Source organism: Alosa alosa, chromosome 12 (genome assembly GCF_017589495.1).
Source record: "Alosa alosa isolate M-15738 ecotype Scorff River chromosome 12, AALO_Geno_1.1, whole genome shotgun sequence".
Lineage (NCBI taxonomy): Eukaryota > Metazoa > Chordata > Actinopteri > Clupeiformes > Clupeidae > Alosa > Alosa alosa.
In genome coordinates, this window is record NC_063200.1 from 21,131,263 (window position 1) to 21,152,993 (window position 21,731).

The 21,731-nt window shown below is 42.5% G+C and overlaps 1 long non-coding RNA gene across 2 annotated transcripts; it reads right to left on the reverse strand.

Moving 5' to 3' along the window:
* Positions 1-7,538: 7,538 nt before the first annotated feature.
* Positions 7,539-16,081, reverse strand: LOC125304109. Of its 2 annotated transcripts, none has more exons than XR_007195190.1 (2): positions 15,931-16,081; positions 7,539-7,719 (listed from the first exon to the last, which is right to left on the reverse strand). It is a non-coding gene; the product is annotated as an uncharacterized LOC125304109 (long non-coding RNA). The 2 variants fall into 2 exon arrangements; XR_007195191.1 differs by lacking the exon at positions 15,931-16,081 and adding an exon at positions 10,039-10,137.
* Positions 16,082-21,731: the final 5,650 nt, after the last annotated feature.

Sequence of the window (21,731 nt, forward strand, 5' to 3'; positions counted from 1 at the left end):
CATAGGCTTCAAACTGTGTGGATGTGTTGCATGTTACGAGAAGCTGGGCTCTGTTGATTGGCTCTTTGACGCTTTCGGACCAATTGTGTGGCTTCGTAGGCGTGGTTTTAACAGGTCGGGTGGAGGGGACAGACTTCAGACTTATAAAAAGGTGTTTGGAAACTCTAATGCTGCCGCGAAACAGCAGTGCCTCAGTCAATGTTGTGTGAATATGTCAACATCATTAGGACAAGGGAGATCGGTCGGTCTGTGGGACCCTGCGAAGGAAAAGTAACCCTAGCCTCGCTCGCGCTGTCCGTAAGAAATTACTGCATCGTCCGCAGAGCGTCATGACTGGCCCTACATTTTCGGAAATGTATGTTCTTGGACGAGACACGCTAAAGAATCACAAACACTGTGCGTATTTAAACGTCAAACTTTCTGTAGATTCCCATGTTCAACGCCAATACAACTTCATGTGGGTTATTTTAGCCATATCGTAAGGAGGAATATGTTTGTTTTACGCGTGTATGTGTTGATAACGCGGTAGGATACATTGTTAGACCAGCGTATTGGAAGTCTCTGTAAACGCTTATCGTGAAAATGACAGCCCGCCACACCTTAAGTAGCCTATACAAACACCATACTAAATCATGTAGCTTATAGTCTCTCGTTAACCAAGCGCGCATCAAACCTTCTGTAGGTATTCGATAGCTACGTAATTCTGTCAGTTTGAATAGTAGGCTAGATCTTACAGATGTCCTGTCGCTATGATGATGCAGACATATGCCGTAATTTAGATTTGTGTTATCACAAAATGATGAGGCATAATTTTGATAACACCAATCAATGAGATAAACGGCGCCTTTCTCACGCATAATCTATCTCTCTCTGTCTCTCTCTCTCTCTCTCTCTTTTTCTCTGTCTCTGTCTTTGTCACACACACCCCTGTAGGCCTGTCATAAAAATACAGCAAATGGATTCATATAGGTGCAAATTATTTACAAATCCACATAAATGTAACTAATGCTGCCTGTCATTCAGTGTAAATCTAAGGAAAAAGGTGGTATTGACTTTTTGCGAAAACAATATGAGTGACTAATTTAGGAGACTTCAGAGTCAGTGAAAGACACAGAATGCCTGGGTGCCACGGTGGAAGTGTGGAATCGCAGGTCAGTGATAGGCCTACGTTGTCTGCGCTTTAATGACCTCAGAGCGCAAGTCTCAAATTTGCACTGCAGCCAACCAAACAAGGCTGGATTCATTTGCAGGTAAACAACAGAGAAAGCTAGTGAGCCATCTAAGTGTACACACAGTGAACAAATTCAGCTGCCAATTGCCTCTGCAACCCGAGAAGCGACAACCTGTGCCCAAAAATGAGACCGGGCAAAATAACTCCCGTCTTGCACTGTCGGCGAATTAGCTACATCACCTCGAATTTATAGCCTTCTTGGTCCAATGTTATACCAGCCACGGTCTAGTTGACCAAACCACGTTTATGGCTATGATGCATTTTCTTTATGCTGCCACTAAATAAGCCTATGTTAAGGTTGTCGGCTTATTGCCATATTTAGAGTTGAGAGTGAAACTATCTATTGAGTAATTAAGGCATAAGTCAAAGCAGACGCTGCATCCTCTTCACCATATTGTGCCATAGCAGGTCACAATGAGACTGATTTTGCAACGACACCAAAATTCAAACCACATGGATTCTGTGCTCATTTCAGTGCCCTGAAAAAATAAAATAAAAAAACACAACAAATGGAACCCTGCTTTGAGAAAGACACTCTTATGAATACATTGTGTAAGTGATAAATGCAGAAAAGGAGCCATCTCAGTGGCAGTTTTTAGGAAAGTAGTAAAGTGCAGCATATATCTATCTTAGCATAAGCAGAACATGCTACTTGGTATTCTGCCCAGCCTGTTGTCTCTAGTGTGTATCATTTTAAAACCCTATTGTGATCACTGGCAGTTGATGCAGATTTTTGGATGTGCCCTATGCACACAATGGTGGCTTCATTCAACAAAAGAAGCACACTCTTAACACATTAGTTCCTTCACTGCCATGTTTACTTGGCCCACATGGCCTCCATTTCATGTGTGTGTGTGTGTGTGTGTGTGTGTGTGTGTGTGTGTGTGTGTGTGTGTGTGTGAGAGAGAGTGTGTGTGTGTGTGTGTGTGTGTGAGAGAGAGTGTGTGTGTGTGTGTGTGTGTGTGTGTGTGTGTGTGTGTGTGTGTGTGTGTGTGAGAGAGAGTGTGTGTGTGTGTGTGTGTGTGTGTGTGTGTGTGTGTGTGTGTGTGTGTGTGTGCGTGTGTGAGAGAGAGTGTGTGTGTGTGTGTGTGTGTGTGTGTGCGTGCGTGCGTGCGTGTGTGTGTGTGTGTGTGTGAGGTCAAGCTTGTGCCGATTACATACTTATTCTTCTTTAATCACTCGTCCCCATTAGACGCACATTTCAATTTAGGAAGAGGTGTCACCCAATAGGAAGCAGTGTTGACACAGCGGCAGCCCTTTCATTCTCTGTGGCCACTAGACTTAATTAAGTAAGCAACCCTTAGAGAGCGGTCAATACACTATATAAAGTTTTACTGGATTAGGGCTCTCGGGGACTCCCAAGTGGCCATAAAAAGTCACAGGCCCTGTGCGGCTAATTGATGAGAAAGTTGGTCACTGTATCTATATCTGCGCTGATCATGAATGTCATGATTCATGATGTCATGGGGTTCAGTTTAGATTACAAATGTAAATACTACATTACACAGGTGTGTACATGCTCAGTTTTTTACACATGCAAAAGGTGGGAGTTTACTTGTGGTAGGGAGGTGTATTGGGTGTTTTGCAGGTGTCATATGAAGATAGTCTGGAAATACTTACCCACTTGCCCAAAGACAGAAATGTTTGACATTACAAAACATAACTGTACCATGTCCTATCAGGAAACATGTATCAATTAGATGACACACAAGCAGGATGCAAAGTATTAGATTAACAGATTAGATCATGGATTATTTGCTGTATTGTGTCACCACCTCAATGAATAAGGGAATCAGGGAATAGGCTTGTATACTTGCGTATACAAGGAATTTGGTCTCTGCATTTATCCCATCTGTGAATTAGTGAACACACAGTGAGGTGAAGCACACACTAACCCGGAGCAGTGAGCTGCCTTGCTACAGCGGCGCTCGGGGAGCAGTGAGGGGTTAGGTGCCTTGCTCAAGAGCACTTCAGCTGTTCCCACTGGTCGGGGATCGAACTGGCAACCCTCCGGTTCCAAGCCTGAAGCCCTAACCAGTAGGCCATGACTGCTCCAACGTGGGAGGGATAGTGGATCACTAAACCCTTTTTTTTTGGGGGGTGGGCAGTGAATTATGGTATTTGAGAAAAGATAAAGGCGTGTTTAGAAGAGAACACATTTGTGTGCCCCCATTGATGTATGTGCCATCTTCTTGTCCGAAAGACATTGCAATGATGGATGCTTTGTGAGTGCTTAGTGCTGGTCATTCCCTGGATTTAAGGTATATCAATAATTGGAGGCTGATTGATGGAGATCCCGAAGTTCAATGGAGCTTCCGCAGTGGAGAATGGACCTCGGTGCAATCCTTACCCATTTGTGCCGACCTGCCGACTAGCCCCGTGGACGTTATTAACTCCTACCTGTCAATGATTTTGGCCTGACATTCATTTCATGCAAGTCGAGCCGGCCCAACATAAATTCTTGCAGTAACTTGTTACAGGTATTGATGAAAACTATTTTAGTTAATTAGGGGATGTGTTTATTGATTGTGTTTGAAAACGGTACATTTACTTCAGAGAGACACAGAGTAGGCGGTGGACATGGACATGCCTCCCTTCGTCCAATAGCTGTTGCAATCCATCAGCTGTCCAGTACCGCGTCAACTTTGACTTACAACTTGAAAGGGAAAGAGATATCAAGATCCTTTGATTTTAAAGGAAAACAAGGAAACGTTATCTTTGAGATCAAGTGTTTTTTGGATGATGGAAGACATCAGTTCGTTATATAAGCTTTAGTAACTAAGGCATGTGTTGAAAAACATATTTGGACATATTTTGCTTTTCACTAAAACACTGACACACAGATGCTCGTCACAGTAATAGATAGCATACCATGCTGTAAGGAGATACTTTATGTTTCAGGTTTGCATTCCCTTCTGTAGCACTTCACACACTCACTACATGCATACTGTATGACTGATTGATTCATGCCTTCAGAAGGTGAGGTATAGATAGACAATGACATGTCAGAGTTTGTCCTATATTTGTACCATTGTGCATTGTGAAGCTTCCTGATAACTTTTAACAAAACCAAACGAGTGAAAAAAAGCTCAAAATTGTAAAAATCACAACACTACTGTAATTCATTACAGGCATTAGAAGTTGCAGGTCCCGAGGGTAATGTGTTTGAATGGGGCAGGGAGGCTGTGGAAACTTGTGGGTATTCTAATACTCTTGGTTTTAAATGTGATTAGATTGAGGGCGCAGGATAAAAGAGGATATCTCTGGCCTGGTTAACCATTGCACCACAGTCCACTTTCTTTTTTGTTTTTCACTGGACCCGATCGAGTTACGGCATCTCATGAGCCTGTAAGATTTTTTTCCACTGCCTCCTTTGACCAAAGCACCAGTGCATAGTTTCATAGTGAACCTCTAGCTATGTTTGGATGCTCCATGCTTTGAGTGAGTCAAGAGCAAGCCTCATGCCAGGGGTCTCCCCATACTTTTGAGCCATTTGCTAAGGTTGAGTTACAGTGTTTTGGTATTTACATGGATACAAACACCTTTGAAATAGAGACTTGCATGGGCCACTGCTTTGAGCTGTCCTGTAGCAATGGTAGTTGGTTGGGTTTGCCTTTGTAATAGAGGTTACTCACTACATTAAATTTCCTGTGGAGAGGGAACACATTTTGGATGAAATGTTGCAAGCTCTTAGTGAACTTCAGTTGATTAATGAAATTAAGCAAGTTTTTTTCCTTCCCTAGACACAACAAATGTGTTTTGTGTGTGTGTGTGTGTGTGTGTGTGTTTGTGTGTGTAGTCAGTTGAAATTTATATAGCATTCCAGCTAGTCTGAGTACCACCATTGTTCCTACTGTTAACCATCTGTACGTAAAGAGGACTGTGTATGTTGGAGCTCTGGTGCCCTCAGCTTGCCTACATATGTGCCTCTGGCACCAGGACACTGTGGTGGAGGTCACACAGCCCACGCATTCGCTCTGGCAGTCAACCCCCAGCCCACCCCACCCCACCCCCACAACCAGACCTCTGTACAGCTTCAGGTAATGACTTAATGCCACAAACATGTTTATGGTGCCAAGCAGTACCCCCTCCTCTCGCCCTCACCCTCACCCCTCTCGCCCTCCACAAAACCCCATTCGTTTGCAGAGAGAAACTCCCGGCTCCCTTGTTCTCAGTCTTGTCTGGGAGCCATATGATCTGGCGGGAGGGATGGATGAAAGTGAGAGGAAAGGGGGTCTCCCAGGCTGCTCCGGCTGCACTCTCTCTCCCATCGCCCCCATGTCACTGTGGTCAGTGTAATCTTACCTGTGCCGACCTTCTAGCACTTTCTTTCTCTTGTTTTGTTTTGTTTTTTTTCCTTTCTGGCTTTTGCATTGAGGGGGATTTGTCCACAGCTCCCCTGGTAGGACTCCGACTGAGGTTGCCTGATCAATCCCAGCTATTCATTAGACCCATGTAGTGTAGAACGGTTAATGAATGCCTGTGGCAACTACTGAAGCTTTGTCAAAGGGAGGCTTCAAAGTGTAACACTGCCAAGCAAGCTACAAGTCCCACAGCAATCTAACCACTAGCAGTTTGCCTCTGATGTGCTGCTAAAGTTCAATTGCAGAATTATCCAGGAGTTCCTCCTCTTTGGCACAAAGTGTAGGGTGCAAGTGTGTGTGTATGTTATTAAGATACAAGCACAGATATCTAGATTCATAGATTGCAGATCCATGATGAATATTAGAAATGTACACTCTGTACATTGTACACACAACAACCACAAAAACGTTATCTTAGCTAATGCCTATACACACAAGATTGGGACATAAAATTTGCATGCAAAACAACAATGGTGATGTCCCGTATCAACAGGTGATGGGATTTGTTTAAGGATGGACGCTATCCTCAGGTAGAAATAATTGCGTCTGAGGAGAAATCCATCCTCTACCCATGTTAAAAATTCTGTTGGTTTTGTATTGCACGGGGAGACGCAAGGTCCGGTTGACCAGAGCCTCTGATTAACGGGGCGAGAAATATAATCTCGAGAAATGTCTCCCACTGAGGAGTCTAGTTTAAATATTCATTTCCTTGTCGCTGACGAGCCTTTTAAAACAACGACCGTGGTTCCTGGTCCCTCCAGAGAAATGATTAAAATAAAATTAAAAGAAAATACTAAACAGATGTATTTCGTTTTTTATATCGATACGTGATTTCCCCCTTCTATGTAGGCCACAATCTGCGCTCATTGGTAATCCGGATCGCTATTCCAAAGTAAAAAAGGCTTACCGAACTTCTGATAGGCATACAGTGTTTACGTTTGATCGGTATGATTTAGGTGATTACCTGTACTTCAAGGTGCCCTCTATGAAACTCAGGATGCTTCGTATCAAACTTTGCAACGTGAACATTAGCCTGCAGTAATCCTAAATGACATCTTTCTGTTCCTTACATTACATTGTAATTTCTTTACTTGCTTATATTCTTATGCAATAACTTTTGCAGAAATGCATCAGTTAGGCCATTTTGCATGAGGGCAATTGAGGAAAAGTGGAAAAACGTTTGTGGAAACATGCAGCATGCCCTTTAGGTTTTTATTTGAGGAAAGTTCAATAAATCGAACATCACAAATCCAAATGTTTCTGCTCTCAAATGGGTGAAGATAGAAAGATACAAGACATGTGCAAAATGTGTTAAACTATTTAGTAGCCTAGGGTTTTAAGACGAAAATAGACATTGCTGAAATATTATAGGCCTAAAGGCTATCTGCACTAAAAAAGAAAATCCAAATGTATTTCGCGCATATAATTAGAATTGCTCATATCATAATACAATCAAGGAGTTTTCATGGAACCCTGATGCATCACTTTCTGTTAAGTTTATATTAAGTAATAGCTGCACTGCAGAAAAAGTAAAATCTACGTTTGCCCAAGGTACGAGTTCGATTTGAATTGTTAAATTGAATTTAATTTAATTGATACATTTGTTGATGTGCTACTGTTATGATTTCAAAAGAAGGTAGCCTGCTTCAAGGATGCTGCTTGAACTGAAAATTCATTCTGCGTTTAGACAATTCCAAAGTTTCTTGTATATCCCCCACGGAAAGCACTCATGGCTAGCTTTATGGACTGCTTTGCACTCCTCAACACCGTTTAGTCGAACCATTACAACCAACCTCACAACCTCAAGACACGTTGGTTGCATAGGCTATTTTGGACCAACACGTGGTTAAAATGATTATCGGTAGGCTATGAGACTACAGCATATCCAAGCACCCCCACCCCCAACTTACTAAATAAATAAATAAATTAGACTGAGTCGGATGTGGTTGAGAATCGTGCTTTCATTTATTGAGGTTCCCACAGCTGTTTTGCATGAGGATGTTTTGGACGTACCGGAGGGGGGTGTTTGAGTTTCGGCTGAACCTCTGGTTGCATTGGTGAGCGTCCAGAAGATGTGACGGGTAGGATCAAGGGCATGTGTTTGCGTAGCTGTCAAAAGTTCTTCTGAAAACATAAGAAAATACACACATCAGTGTCTTAAGATGCAAGGCCTAGGCCTATATGTATATTTTTCAAATATTTAAGCCTAAATAGCCCATTGTTCACTTAAACGGTTAATTGATGGCTCCTTATTTTATCCCGTAAGATTCATTATTTTATATGACTTTAAATTAATATATTTCTGATATAACGGTGTAAAGTCTGATTAGGTATCTAAACTAGGTTCTATGTTCACTGTCGAATAAATGCAGACTTTTAAAGAGGTGATTAATTATGTTTATGTCAATATTTAGGCGATTTAATATCTTTAAACGCCATTATTCTGCTCGATCGTCCTCAATGTCCAATCCAAATACCGATTTGGACACTCAAAACTTTCCGTGTTCCAAGTTTGCTCCAATTCCGCGCGCACGCACACACACACACACACACACACACGGACACACGCACACAAACCATTCAACCAACCAATTAAAATCCGATTAGGAAACATCTTGGTTTTCAGACCAAGGCAGTGAAAAGCCCATAACCTTTCAGCACTGGGGTCACCCTCTAATAAGATCCATTGCCTATAGGGAAGCCACAGACCTTCACAAATGTCCTTGGCGACCGACTCCAGCCCAAAGACCTTTGACACACATCACAAATTAATTGGTAACTGTATTAGGAATGAGGTGGGGATTCTAGTTAATTAGTGGAGAAATGAATAAGATTCAACATTATATGATTTGTCGCCAGTGCCTAGTTTGTTAGTGGGGATTTGGGGTAGATCAGCTTTTGTGCGCGTTAAATGAGAAGTGAGTAGCGTGGTGCCTATGTACAGTGTCGTTTTGTGAACTGGCGACAGCTCCAATCCATGGGAAAAACTTAAAGGAGACCCGCGTTATCACAGGACCTCATTATCTCATGTCTCTTGCCATCTTTTGGGAACAATCCCTAATCAAAAGTGGCATGGACCTACATAGTTTCTCTCTCTGTCTCTCTCTCTCTCTCTCTCTCTCTCTCTCTCTATCTATCTATCTATCTATCTATCTATCTATCTATCTATCTATCACTACCTTACTCACACACACACACACACACACACACACACACACACACACACACACACACACACACACACGCGCACACAAACACACTGCACGCGCGCTATAACGAAAAAGTAAGAGGGGCGGTGTCAGAACATCAACACCTTAAGTGTGCAATTAATTGAATGTTCTTGCGAAAGGGGGAGTGGTGTGTATGTGTGTGGGGAAGGGAGATGTCATAACACGCGATGACACGTAATTGATGATAGTGCTGCTTCGGTGAGTCTTTTCAAGGCAGGACAAACGGACGACACTTTATACAGTTTAATAATGATACAGGAATTGTCGTAACCACATGCATTCAAAACGTAGCAGACTTTTCAACCCAAGAATGAATATAAAGAATGTTAGCCAGTATAGCCTCACTAAGTAGACAGCAAAATTAAATGATTTAATTTCAGAGCTAAAGTGATGACAAACGAGTGGGGAGGAGGGGTCAGTTTATGTATTTTAGAATGCCACCTGTTTAACAGCAGGTTTATATTGAAATAATAAAAATAATCTATTTATTTTTTTCTAGGGCTTGACTTTATAGTGATGTGCTGTGTCTTAGCTGTAGTCAGACATTTTTAATGGTGCTAACCTTTTCTTGCATATTCGATTACTGAATCAGTGTAAGTCGATAGGCTAGGCTATAACGGCATGCAAACAGTAAATCCATCTTTTACACAAAATGAGAGTCCACAATATCGAGCCCAATGCATTATGCAACAAATAATAACTAGTTTTAGGATTTCCTTTCACTTACAACTGTCAAAGTAGATTTACAACACACAACAAAAGCAAATTACAATCGCCATTCAAGATGGCAACACTCTCTAAATGCAGCACAAGAATACAATCTTTGACTAATTGCGACAAATCTTTGCGTCAAAAAAATATAGGCTATATTTTTATTTGACATGTACTAGAACAGCTTGAAAGCTTTCAGCCACAGGTGAATTTCACCAGGGTAGAACAAGAGAAGATTAAGATTATTTACACCTGTCTCCCTCTTCAAACAGACAGCTCTATAGCCCGTAGAGATGACTACTGGAGCCAGGGTGTCTGGGCTCTGCTGGGCACTTCTCGCTAAATCCGGATTAAACATGATAAAATGACCAGAAAAACGCGCCAGTGCCACTTTCGGTCACTCGACAAACCATCGTCCAAGCGAAAGCTAAGTGTTTGTTAAGAAAAAGCCAAACAGTCAAAGTAGCGCGAAATTATCAAGCGACAACATTGTTCCCCATACTTGCCGGTCCAGTGCTCCGCTCTCATGCGTGCACAACGCGCACTTCGCCGGGCTGGGTACCGTCTCCGCCCCATCGTGTAAACAGGAAAGTGTTTTATGTCATGGCTATGAGATTAAGAGACTCTTGCCTGTTGCGGGTCACTGGTCCCAAGACAACTCCCGGCCAGACAGCATAATTTCTCGACAACCCTTTTAAGTTGGAGTGGAAAGTTATATTGTGACAGACCGGCGAATAGCTTTACCTGCTCACTCTTAGTGAGTCATGGCAACCCCAACAGCCCAACACCAACTTACCGTGGCCCGTCTTTTTGATGGCTAATATTAAAACGATAATCTTATCTGTTGCCCACTGAAATAGAATAGTCAACAAAGGTATTGTGGCTGTATGTTTGAAGAATGATCTCAGAGTTATTTAGTTTTCACCACTATGTAGACTATTAGACTGGAAGGACGTATTTCCATGCGATGATGATCAATTTAACATTTTTTTTTAAGTTTGGGTGTTACATTTTGTGAATGTGAAAATTGAAAAAGACTAGTTACATTTTGACAATAAATATAGCCAAGGAGTGTAGGCCTACGCTTGCTAATCTGTGGGCTACAAAGTGATCACGGAGCACTGACAATTGAAAAATTGTCATGAAATTGTATGGCAAACCATGTAGCCTATATTATAAGAATAACTTTGTGATCATAGAGCCTACGTTATTATCTAGATGATCCACCATCCCTTTGTCAACTCACTGTTGTGCATCCCGTCCTTCCATATGCCTCTGACATAAACCAACAAATGACCTTTCGTCTTTGATCATGTTCCCAGAGCCTCTTAAAAGGTAAACATATTTTCGAATATTATGAAGGTTTTATTTTTGCCCCAAATTATTTTACATCAGAAGTAGGCCTACAATTGCAACATATTATATCCTACTACCATTAGCATCATATAATGTTGCCTTTTAACACATGCATCCCGGTTTTGTAAATATACCAAAGGTTACATGTTACAATACTCGTTTACCCTGCTTTGAGCCGCTGGGTTGGCTCTGAAATCCTATAACCTAGCGAAAACAATTACTGAGATTAAAAAACATTGTCAGACCACTAAAATCATTACACTGAGGGTAAATGCTGAGGTAGGGCTGCGTTGGCAAACACACATTAGGTCAATCATTTCTCCCCTATCTCTCCCACTAAAGAGTTAACGTGTGATTGGGAATGTTTAATCCCATATGAAACCTGTATACAGTTGTTGATTGGTCAGTGAGTAAGCCATTTATCATTTTAAGTGGAAATAACATTTAGTTACAAAATCTTTGAGATGAAAACATTTTCACCAAAAAAAAGATTTAACCACCTTTGACTCTGAATTAATTTTGACCGAATATTTTTGAATTACTTTCTTTCTGGCAAAGGGAAAGCTGTAGGCCATTTGTTCTGGTACTCCACTGTATCATATATTTCTTACTTTTCTTGACAATGACAATGCTCACTTTAAACATTTCATTTGAGTTCAAACCGAACAGGTTGATAACTGACTCAATGATGCTGAAAACGGACCTATTAGAATTTTCATAGCCTAGGCCTATATTTTGAGTCACATTAGTAGTGGCTCTGTCCGTCGTCCACAGAAATGTGCCCATGTGATATGCTAAAACTTTGTGAATTGCTTGCTTTCATTTGGACATAATCGACTGAACTTGGGATTTTGAGGGCCCGGGCTGGTGCAGGGACCACCGAGGCGGCTCCATTAGTCCAGATATAGCTTTGCACACTAACTGGCTCTGACACAATGGAAGTAGAGTACACTGTGGCCCAGGCTGCCAGGCACTGGATGCTATGTGCAATATACCGTCCTGCCACCCCGCCACCCCCCCCCCCCCCAAAAAAGCCTGGTGGTTCATGGGCTCATTTCCCTCGAACAAGACAGAGGCACTTTGTGGAGAAGCCATGCATTACATGCTTCAGATGAACACAATCCAGCATGACGCATAATTGGCAATGTGGAGTGGAGTCCTTCCGATAGCTCCGAGCAATTATGCATTACCAACAGGTTTGTGTCATGTAGGGAAACAGACTGTGCTATGATCGTCTGTGTTTGTCTTAACCTAGTGTGATCACCATTTTGCAAGTTGTCATTATTATGATACTGTGTTAAACTAAAGTTGTTTATTTAAACTTTATATTTTCCAGTTTGTGTTGATTGCTCCACTTTGAGTGTTCAGGCTTGTCTGGCACCATGTGAAACAGTTAAGTATACAAAGTCGTTGCAGTTGAATGGGAAAATCGTTTTGATGTCAATCTTCTTAACATTTTTTTTTTTTTTGCTAGCACAACCATTGTTTTTCAGGTTACATTTTTCATACCCAGTTGGCTGAAAGTATCAATATACTGAAGCAACACTGATTTTTTTTCCAATAAAAATTCACAGACACATACAATTTTGTTAATTCAATTATACACTCATCCACTCACAGGCACACAATCAGTTTGTCGCAGCAGTAAAGCTTGGCCAAAAGCAATGTGGAGTGAATAGACTGTAAATCTCCTAGATAGGCCTAATGCTATGTTGTCTACTTGAGCCATTCACTGTGGCCATTTCTTGCTGATTTGTTTCACTAATTGTATGTAAAGCATCTCCTCCATTGTCTCTGAAGGAGTCTGTCTAGCTTTCTGCACTCCCATTTCTTACACGCAAACACCAAACTACACACACACACACACACACACACACACACACACACACACACACACACACACACACACACACACACACACACACACACACACAAACACACTCTTACTCTCTCATTCATTCATTCATTGTGTACGTTCACTTTTTCTTTGGTGAGGATCCTTTCTGTCTCAGAAAACATCATATTTTGGGAGCCACATTATGCCAAGGAAAAGGTCTTGGGTCTTGCATACACAACTTGGAAATTTCAAAAGGAAGTATTCCATTTAACACAGCCCTCTTAAGAATACAAGCAAGGAGGGTTTGCGGGGTGTGTGTGTGTGCGCGTGCGTGCGTGCGTGCGTGCGTGTGTGTGCGTGTGTGTGTGTGTGTGTGTGTGTGTGTGTGTGTGTGTGTGGCATACACAAAGAGTGCACTGATTTCCAAAAGGGGCCCGCCAGTGACTGACAATGGCCAGACGCTGTGGCTCAGATAAAGACATTAGGAAGAAAGGGGGAAAAAAATTAGTAAATGAGATTTGTTGTCGAACCTGGCGAGGGACATCAATGCTAAATTAATTTCTGCTTGTCGGCTTTGGACGCCATTGTGAGCGCCGGGGCCAATCTGAAGAAAATAGTACATCTTATCAAGAGAGTGCCTGGGAACCATGTCTCTCGCTGCTGAATCTTAAACTTGAACTATTACAGAACACCCACTGGTTCAATGATAATTCCACCACTAGCACAATCACATAATAGCCTACAGGACGCCTGTAGAGAAGTTTAAAACAAGCGCGACCAGAAGTGGCTGCAGCTCAACCTACTGACACTCTTTCAAGTCCATAACAAATACAAATCCAACATAGTGCTGAAACTATTAAATTTGGTATGCTCCCCTCACCAAAAACGATGTTCAAACCACTGGGCTTGATGCTACAAGTTTAATTAGCAACAAGGGCTCATAATCTTTTACTAGCAGTCATCATGTTCTTATGATCATGGGATGATATACATATTCTGCATATTTGTAATTATATTTTACAAGATGTCGTCTCACTTAATGTGAGGCAATGTGTTTATTTGTGCTGTGGTTGCATAGCTGCAATTTAACACTGCAGTGTAGAAATATAACATTGACTAACGTTATTTCATAGGCTGCTGGTTTTGAATGAACTTTGTTTTTGCAGAAATGGGTTACGTTTTTCGAGATGTATCACTGATAAGTCATAACTTCTGCAAGCGGACGGTATGCTTTTTCATAGCTTGGACACCATCGTGTAAATGGCTTCAGCTGATGCTTGAATTTTGACAGGGGCGCCTATGAGGCTGACTGTAGGCGGTGTTTAAAACAGAAAATTGTTACAGCGGCGTCAGAGCTCAGTGCATTGCTGCACGGTTTAAGCATATCACTACCGGACTTTTCACGTTGGAACATGTTAGGTTAATATTTCTCATGCCGTCTGATTCGCAATCGGTAAATATGGATATGAAGATGAATTCACTGACATTGTTGAAACGCGGATCTGTAAGCAAATAGTAATCGTATTATGTTTTAGGCAATAATAGACATTGTGGCTTTGCCGTTTGATTGATCTGTATGGCAGTTCTTGACGCGAAAGCACGTGTGGATGTTGGATATCTATTTACGCATCATTCTGGTATAGCCTACATCATACAAACTAAATCTAAGTTTAAATAATAAAACCAGTAAATGAAACGAGAGGTTTCCCCCCTCATTTGTATAGCCAACGTTATTTCTGAGTTCACTATTTGATTATACAGTCACATTGTTAACAGAAACTAACAATCACGGATTTGGAGTTTTAGAAGTCCAGCTTGCAGTGGAATAACTGGATTTATTACCTTCATATAAGGCTACAGGGTTGTCTTCGTGTTAGGGGTCTACATGAAACACATGGTTGGTGTGAGCAGAAATTTGATCCAGACATGATTCCCAGGGCTTGTCCCAATGGGTGAGGAGGAGGGCGGCGAGTTATGGACATGTACGTTTGCCATTTGTTGAGCCCATCTGCATGTCCGCAGTTGGACATGCGGCATGAAATATTCAGGGTCCAGTGGAAACCGATCTGATAATCTAGAGCATTATTTTCTACCCCCTGCTCTGGTCATCTCTCTGTGGATTTGTCTCCGAGCTGCCAGAAAAGGTGAAATATTGACTCTCTTCGTGTGATCAAGTGTAGAGTCATGCTCGCAGGCCAATCTGTCTGACTGGACGCTGGGAAAGGCCACACCCTCAACCACAACATAGGCTACTTATTTTCACTTTGAAAATAAAACGAAATAGCATCATATTGTTCAGAAATTACTGTTTCTGCGACTGACAGCAGCAACAAAAGAACAATAAATACGACTAATACCACTACTTTTACTTTTTAAAATGTCCACGTTCCTGACACTGTAAAGCACATTGAGCTGCTCTATGAAATGCACTATAGAAATAAAACTGCCTGGCCTTGCCTTCTATTACTAGGCCTACCACAAATGATAATGATTATGAATAGTACTAGTATAACTGGCAGTAGATTGTGTATTTTTCTTTGATGTAAAATTCAAGATCCTTTTAGATTTCTCAAAATGTATTGCCTAAATGATTGAAACAATGAAGTGCAGGTTTTAGTGCAGGAAAAACTCAAGCTTTTTGGTTCCTTCAATTCAATCTGATTTGTTGAGTTAAAATTGGTATCTTTTAGAAGAGTATTTGATTGCTGTAAATGTGTGTGTGACAATTATCAACACCTTTTTATTTCTTCCTCTTCAAAAACAGTAAGCTTATGGATAGTAGTATGGATATGAGTAGCATATATGTGTGTATGTACACACACACACACACACACACACACACACACACACAAACACTCACACTCTCACTCTCTCTCTCTCACACACTCACACACACATACATGCTCTCTGTCTCTCTCTCACTCTCTCATTCACTATCTCTTGCTTAACCAACATTTACATAAATCCTCAGGCACCATTAACATATGAGCCTTTCATTAAAGAGACAGGACTTATTTCACCCAAGTTTCAAAAAACATTCAGAAAAATGACAACACTCCTACACCCACACCCACACCCACACCCCCATTTCACACACAAACACACACATATATATACACACACACACACACACACACACACACACACACACACACACACACGTACACGCACAAATCACCCCAAACGCCATTGTCCACCTACCCGCAGTGCGGTGGTAGTTACGTGCTCTCCTAAATGTCTGTGGCTCTCTCGGGCCGGCTGCCTCACCCCTCTGTGCAGGGCCGCCCCAGCACACTCGCTAAACCAGAAACAATCTGAGGAAACTGGGAACAATCATAGGCAGGCTCCGGCGAGTAACCATGAGCAGAGAAAAAAAAAATAGGAAGAAAGAAAGAAAGAGAGAGGGGGAAAGAGAGAGAGAGAGAGAGGGAGAGAAAAAAAGACTCGCCCGGGCTGTCTTTCTCTTCCACTCGCCGCTGTGAACTGATGAAAGATCAATGGCGGGGCCTAAACTGCCTGTACACCCCTCCTGTGCATGAGGAAACAGGCCAATAAAAAAATAGAGATGGGAAAAGCCTCCCTACTTTTTTGGTGGGACAAAGGCAGATTTCAACGGAGAGGAGGACATGTTTTTTCAAAAGAATGCAGTCTCCCCCTCTCCCCCGGCCCAGCCCCACGTTACCCCAAAAGCACCACGTCGCCCCACCACTCCCCCCTCTGTCTACCCCAGCTCGACCCGGCGCACCGTCACAGGCAGAGCTAGTGGATAGGGCTTTTACGCAACACACATATTAAATATGCGTGTCACCCCTACCCCGGCCAATGTGGGGTACGAAGTCGGTCTAAACAGGCACAGGGCTTTAGACTTTTCGACGCAACACACGCAGCAGCAGACAAACTAATCAAGGTAATTCTTGGGCCGCTGCCATCAATGGCAAAAAAATGCCCCCCCCCCCCCCCAAAAGAAATAAAAAGACTAACAAAAAGGGTAAGTAAGGGACTGGTTCCTCCAGGCCCCAACCCTAGAGAGGAGGGGTGAACCAGCTTTCCCAGGGAGGTGCTGGGTTTACGGGTATGAGCAAGGCCCCCCCCCCTGTTCCCCCCGAGAACCACAGGCAGTGCTGCCCCTCCTGGATGGAATGTGGAGGGGTAGAAGGAGAGAGAGGAAGCAAAGGAGAGAGAGAGCGAGAGAGAGAGAGAGAGAGGGAGAAGGAGGGAGGGAAAGAGAGACAGAGAGAGAGAGTGGAGAAGTGGTTGGGGAGTGTCTCCAAAACAAACCTCAGAAAGCTTCACGTGCCAATCATCCTTCACTTGCTGTGTTTAAATCACTGCAGGGGGGTGGTGGTGGTGGGGGGGGTTACACGTGAAAACAAACATGCCATTATGCATGTAAAACACTGCTCTCTGTCCATTCCAATTTTAACCCTTCACTGGCCCCACCCTGCAGGGAGCCAATTACGCTTGCCGCACATCATTTGGATGAGATCCTCAAAGGCTCTCTCCTCTGCCCAGACGCCTGTTTGTTACACCAAGTGCTATGTGATAGAGGGGATGATCCATTTGTTACTTTTGGGGCTGCCCCTTGTCTTGTTTTGTCTCGGCATGGGTAGATGCGATGCACACTACTGGCAGATGATAATTTCTTTTTGAGGAACACACATATACAGACTTGCGCGCACACGCTCACACTTCTGTACACACACACACACACACACACACACACACACACACACACACACACACACACACACACCCCACACACACATACACAGACTAATAAGACACCATAAGAGAGCCCCACGTGATTTTCCTCAGGAGCCAGGATCCTCTCGACCAATCCGAGAGACGCTCTGAGCAACGAAGACTTCTGCTATGAATGGAGCCCTGCCTTACATGTGCCACACCACTCAACAACACACTGAAGAGGGTTAAAGGAGAAAAAAACCCAGCGACCAAAAAATAAATCGTTATGCCAAGAGGAATTTCGTCAGAAAATGATCTGCAGTATTTCTGTTGAACAGTCAGACATATTTATTTGCCGAGCCTACGGAGAAGCAACTCTAATCTTCCGATTGCATTCCTGTGTGCGCGCAACAAGTTCTTTACGGCAGTATGTCAGGGGGAAAGAACAGATTCTGTCAGGTGGAAACTGGGGGTTCGTGAGTTCACATGCAGTTCAGACCAGAGCATTCCGGACAGTCTTTGCATTGCCATACAGAAGCGCTGTTCTCTCTTTCTCTCTCTCTTTTTCTCTCTATCACCCTCCCTCTCTCTCTCTCTCTCCTTCTTGTGCTAGTTAAATATGCTTAGTACTCCCTGCTCAAACAGAAGCGAGTCGATTCCAGCACAGGAGTGAATTAGGGAGCTGGTCCACTGGATTCCTGTATTCACTCATTTCATTGTATTTTAGGGTTCCGTGACAGGAGAGAACTGAAACTAAAATGAACCAAAAGCTTTTGGGATGAGTGTGTGTGTGTGTGTGTGTGTGTGTGTGTGTGTGTGTGTGTGTGTGTGTGTGTATGTGCGTGTATGCGAGCGCGCGCACTGGCGCATTGTGGTTGTGTTTATGTGCCTGCCCACAAATTCAAAAGTGCACAATAATTGGATAAATGATTGCTCTCAAAATATTTGAATCATGTTGAGAAAGTGTTGAAGCGTAACTTTAAGAGATAACACGGCCAAACTCTCCACCACACGCAGCTCGTAATGACACGCTTTCAGCTCATCCCCGTTCCAAGTACACAGCTGTCATCTCTAAACACAGAGAATGTCATAAACATGGTGTGAGTATACTTTGGGTAATAGAGATCTCTTCCATGCTCTCTATGCTCAGACTAGCACAGTTGTTGACCTGCCAAAGCAACTGGTTTACAGTAATATGCAGTGAAATTTGAACCTGTTAATGCTATTAATAGGCTAATTGATGGTTAAATATCCACAGTGTTGATGTGCGTTCAATTCTGATAGTAAGATGGTGCAGTTCCCCCCATTGTGTCTTTACAGCGTCTTACAGTTCAGGGTTACGATTCAGGTTCAGGGTCAATTCTCAGATAATCAGTACAATGAACAGTATAGTCATAGTAAATAAGCTAGTATTTTTAACACTCGAAAGTAAAGCTTGTGTTTAGGTTTTTACAAGACAAAGGCCCCAGAGCTGTGGGCTGCCTCTCAAATAGGTCTTTTTTGTGTGTCTCAGATGCAGCCCTCCTTTTTATAGAAGGAAATAGAATTAGCTGGGGCAGCAAGCATTGATTTTTGATTATTTCAAACATCTCCACTGACCCTTAGGAAAGATCCATCGTTAATTACCAATCTCGAAATTCTACGCAACCTCCTCTCAGGTAAATGAGAGGTCTGCGTTAACTGAAACACTAATTGTAGGCGCCTTTGCTTTTTTATGAGGCTGAGGTCTGAATGTAGAACAGAACGCCTCCATCTGTGCAATGAATTCATATTTATCCCACCAGAGCTTGCCAGTTGCCTTCCCCATTACTAATGAGACAGGATGATTGGAGAGCTGCTAGAATTACAATGCCTCGCTTTAGACAGTGGTTTCATTTTTGTTCAGACAATGATGAGCTGTATGCTTGAGAGGAATTATGGATTTTTTTTCTGTGAAACACACCTAGAAGTATGATGATGTGCTGAACAGGGAAGTGTTCAGATTACAGTTTGCACAATGATGAACTGTAGAAATGTCCAAAATCTTGAATTTAGGTTTCAAATGCAGGAGCAAGTGCATCTCATGTACAGTATTTAATTGCTAGACCTTGTCACAGCAATGTTTAACCTGATCATTGCAGATAAGTACAAACACACACATGCACTCACACACACACACACACACACACACACACACACACACACACACACACACCACACACACACTCACACACGCCCAGAGAGAGAGAGAGAGAGAGAAAGACAGAGAGAGATCGATCACATGTTGGCAGTGAACCATAAGAGCGACAGGCAGAGCTTCCAAAACATCATCTCCCAATTTAGTATGTCACAACAAATAGTGTTACCAAAACTCATGCCAGTGGCTGTTGTTAGAACAGCCCATACATGAAACTGCCCAGAGACTGGGCCGGTCTTGTGTTACTTGTCTGAGCTAATGGCTGATGACCTATAACTCTCTCATAGCAGCCTGTTTGTTTGGTACGAATTTAGGGCTTGTGGTCCTCAATCTTCGCTGAGCAGAGCTCCAAAATCGCCCATCTCTTCACCAAGCCGAGGTGGCAGAAGCGTGTATTGTAAACAGATATGCCCGGACAAGCAAATATGTGAGATGTCCCTCTTCTCATCACGGCTCGCACACTGCATTTGTCCGATCTGAGGACGAGCATCAGGCCTCCATAAATGCAGCCCCACAGCCTGTCTCTTGGCTCGGCCGCAAGACAGGAAATGACCACACAGGGTTGCGTTTTTTTTTTTTTTTTTTACTTTGTATCGTTTATGTTTTTGTTCACAATCCTGTAAGTAGAGAGAAAGGGAGTGAAAGAGAGAGAAAGTAGAGAAGAGAGACAGAAAGAGAGAGAGAGAGGGAGAGAGAGAGAGAGAGAGTTGTGCCTTTGTCATTGTAGCAATGGTTTTCAAATCCATCTCTGAGCCAGTCAATAACTCTCAAAGCAAAGGGGGCAGGACTTGGTCACCCAGAGGACGACCAATGGTTTCTGCCGTCGAAGGGTTCACATCTCCACTCCTACATGGTCACCCCACTGAATGTATATCCATACCGACAGAGAAAAGCGATGAGGAAAATCAGGAAAGAGTCATTGAAGTGTTAGTTGAAGTTGACTACTGGCGGCCATGACGTTCGCATGTACTTTGCAAAGAGGAAAACGATTTGACGGAGGCTCTCTATTGCCTTCCTGTCATCGGCTGCATGCGGTGAAGTGTATTAAATGTTTTAGTTCGTATAATTCAATTAAATGTATGCAGAGGGCTTTTGCAATGGCCGCTTTCCAACCCGGGCCCCGGCAATTGAACAGGATATGGAAATTGAAATGGAAGTTGAATGGCGTTTTATTTACCGAATGGGTATTCCTCAGCTCCCAGTTTTGTGTGACTCGCTGCCAGAAATATATAAATAATGAACTGGCAACATCAAAGGGCATGCCTTGATTGGCTACATATGCACCAATATAATATGATTGCTAGGATTCCCAGTAGTGGCCCGGCTCTAGACGGACATGAAAAAAAAGTTTTTGTTTTATTTATAATCATTCTTGAGGAAGGAGAAATCACAGTATATTGAATATCCTTCTTAACAACAAAGGTTCTTTATTTTAGAATTACTTAGACACTTGCTTTTAGCATGATGCAGTAGGCCTAATTCAGTGCCTCAGACTTCTAACCTGAACTCAGTCTGTGTTTTTTGATGCTCTCGCTCCGTTTGTTGCAGTCTGTAAGCAATATATTTAAGTGTCATACAGTGGCCTGATTCAGCAACCAGGAGGCCTAACAAGGTAAACATGTCAGCGACAAAGCAAAAGGCTCGCTCTGTCTGTAGGGAATTAGCACAAAATGGCAGAGCCGCTGTGCTCTAAAGTGGATTGGACAGCGTGCTATTCTTTGTGCAAGCTAGACTGCATAATGTTCCTTTCATATGGGTTCCCTTATGTACATAAAATTATTATTATGTGTATAAGCAGGTTTTCTAGGTTATATGCAGATACATGTGTGTTCGGATGACTATGTTAGAGTACTTGAAACTGAAGGCTGTTTTGATGTGCTAATCTACGCTGATAGAAGTGTCTAGCTGATGATTGTACTCTAAACTTTAATTTATTTATGTAACCTCCGACCATCTGAATTTGGTTGATGTGTTGTCAATATTCACATTTGAAATTCTTTTAATTATTTTGAGCTAAAATTGCATTTAAAATGTTTGTCATTTAATTTATGTCATTTAATGACACATCATCTATTCTAATGTCTCTCCAATACAGTTCAGGCTCTGGGCATTGGTAAAGTGTCTTGAGAAGGTTTTTGTTGTT